This window comes from Macrosteles quadrilineatus, unplaced genomic scaffold (genome assembly GCF_028750875.1).
Source record: "Macrosteles quadrilineatus isolate MER2022 unplaced genomic scaffold, UCM_ALF_1.0 Scaffold_9__3_contigs__length_116548681, whole genome shotgun sequence".
In the NCBI taxonomy this organism is placed as follows: Eukaryota; Metazoa; Arthropoda; class Insecta; order Hemiptera; family Cicadellidae; genus Macrosteles; species Macrosteles quadrilineatus.
In genome coordinates, this window is record NW_026542602.1 from 31,174,366 (window position 1) to 31,177,466 (window position 3,101).

Below are 3,101 nucleotides of genomic sequence, written 5' to 3' on the forward strand. Positions count from 1 at the left end.
ACCGTAGGTCTCATAGTATCAAAGTAAGATTTAAACCCGTGACCCATTTACATTTTTACCTTATTACCCGTCCCTGTAGCAGCAAATCTAAGTTGTTGATGGTTGAACTACGAGAGGAGCTGGTTTGATTCCTGACACAGTCACAGATCATATTAGTTTGGACCACTTTCCCAAAATGCGTTTGTGCATCTTCTCTATATAATTTCTTCTTAATCCACATGGGTAGACTATTTAATAAAAATAAACTAATGTTAATTGCAACCAATCAGTCATTAGGAGTTATTTTAGTTGAATACAATCAAGCAAATGGAAATCAACTTTGTCTGCAGGTTTGCTGAGTGAAAGTTTTTAACGTTCATCTTTTCTATGAAACATTGAGGTTCAAACTTAACAAATGAACCCTTGCATGGACAAGAAGAGAATCTTACTGTGAAGCTTACTTGGATACTTGGATACTTGGAGAATTCCCACTGGTATCGCATCAGCGACGTGGTCGTCAGGTTTTTATACTTTTCTTGCTTTTAATTAATATAAAATTGATTCATTTCCTCTTCATGCACATGGCCTAGACATATATTTCTTCAACACTGTAGTAGGCCGCTTGACTTAAAAATGTTTTAAGCAGGTTCTTGAATTTGTTGATAGAAGGCTCTTGCGTAATGTACTGAGGCAATTTATTGTAAATCTTTATACTATTGAAGTAAGGGCTCTTGCTTGCAAGGGTGGAATTTACTTGTGGTACATGAGGATTTGTTGCTCTTCTTGTATTGTAATTGTGGACCATGCTGTTAGTTACAAAAATATTAGGATTCTTCTTAACGAGCAATGCAGATTCCAATATAAAGAGAGACGGAAGTGTTAGAATGTTCAGTTCTTGGAACAGAGGTCTACAGTGTGTCCGTCTATGGACTCCACATATTCTTCTAATCGCACGTTTTTGAATTTTGAGCTCACACATTGTGATTTGTAATTTAAGAAGAGCATGTTTATAAAAACCTTCATTGAAAATACATTTTCGTTTAATAGAAATAAAAACATTTTTGCACAAATTGAAATTTTGTTGTTGTCCTGTAGTGATCATAAATATTTTCCGATTCGTTTATATAATCTAATTTAATCGTTTATTTAGTAATTTAAACACTATCATTTTTGTGTAATGTTTTCTAACTCATGTGTAATTAATTATGCATGTAACTCCATGTAATTGTTTAGGATTAACTATATTTAAGTATTTGTTGCTCTTTACTATCCCTCAATTTGTTAGAAGTTTAAGCTCTTTCATATAAAGTTAAATTAGTTCTTTTTTTATCTATAACAGGATTAATTCCGTCTAATATTTTAACTAAAAAATCAGATTAAAATCGAATAAAGACGACTGAATAACTATGTAACAAGCGTGAAGTATGGAGGGTCAAGCATTTTGACCAAGATAAATAATTATTGGTGGCTTAAGGGTTCAGTTGACCACTAACCAATAGCAATTTCCTATCAGCTTTGGTGACTTGCTAAAGTTTTCACATGTTCTCATCCCTTAATCGAAACCTTGATATTTGAAATAAAAATAGAATACTTAACAAAGGAACTTTTAACTACTCAACAAGCAATATTGGTGGTTACCTCATGTATTAAGTGCAAACTTCTCTATTTTTCCTCCACGCTGTAAAGAAAACATGTGATTGGAAATCCTTCAATCTTTTTTATTTTCTGTTTATATTTCGTTGATAATTCGTCACCAGCATAGAACCCATATACATTTTTTTATCCATTTGTCACGTTTATTTTTAATTTACAAAGGGATTCTGCGCATTTATTAACTATCTTTCTAACAGTATGAGTAGATTTACCCTGCGTTGTCATAATTGGCAGTGTTTGGTGAGCGTAAAAAATAAACCAATGAACAACGGTTTTTATTGTCAAGTATTGAGAAAAATGCTGTCCAAGTAGAATTTTTACGTAATTTCACATATGCTAAACTCAATAACGTTTTACAACGCATTTCAGCATTGAAGAGTTATTATTTTAGCGATTAAATATGATTATGGTTTGTGATACAAAGATTTGTCGTAAATTATGAAATGGGTAAGTTTTATAACATTGTTTTAAACTACTTAACCGCTAGCGAGAACCAAACAAAACCGAAACAATGTAGATATTGCTACAAGAGTTGTTACAGATTAGCCAATCGTACATTGAACAATCACCTAATTTTACACTTCAATTCACCTAACAAGAACAATCGTTGACTGTTCAATTGCATTGCTGTAATACGATCCTTTGAACAATGTCTGATCCGAGGTTGTTTTCCTCTTTACAACAAGACAAGTGCTCTCCATAGAGTTTAATTAAAATACTAAGTCCACCAAAATCAATGTCGTTGCAGAAAATCTGATTGCGGTGGGAAAGCGATATTCGTAGAAGTATTTTTTTTTAATGAATTTGTTCATAATACGTAGTTTGTTGTCTAGGAACTTCTAAAACAACTTACACGAACGCATATAGGCCATTTTAGCGTGATGTCAAAACAAAATATTGGCCTTGTGACAATCAATTGTTATATTTATTTTAAATATAGGGTGTTTTTTTAAAAACTTGCATCTTTATTTATGTAAAAACCGCAATAGATAGAAATATGCAGTTTGCGGGAATCATCTATTGAAGTAGGAGGCCCAATTGTTTTGAATTCAACGTTACATCCACATTCCCCCCCTTTCCCCCCTGCCCCCAACTTATTTTTTTTAAATAGCAAGGTACCCCTTGTGACATATCAGATGAAAGAGCATGAAAAAAGAAAATGTTTGATGAAAAAAAATTAAAAATCGGTTCATAAATTTGCGAGTTATTTCCCCCCCCCTTCCCCGGAACTTGATTATTTTTTTAATAGCAAAGTACCCCTTGTGACATATCAAATGAAAGAGCATGAAAAAAGAAAATTTTTGGTGGAAAAAAATTTAAAATCGGCTCATGAATTTGTGAGATAATCCCCCCTTTTTCCCCTACCCATAACTTGTTTTTTTAATAGCAAGGTACCCGCCCTTGTGACATATCAAATGAAAAATAAATTTCACCAAAAATTTTCTTTTTTCATGCTCTTTCATTTGATA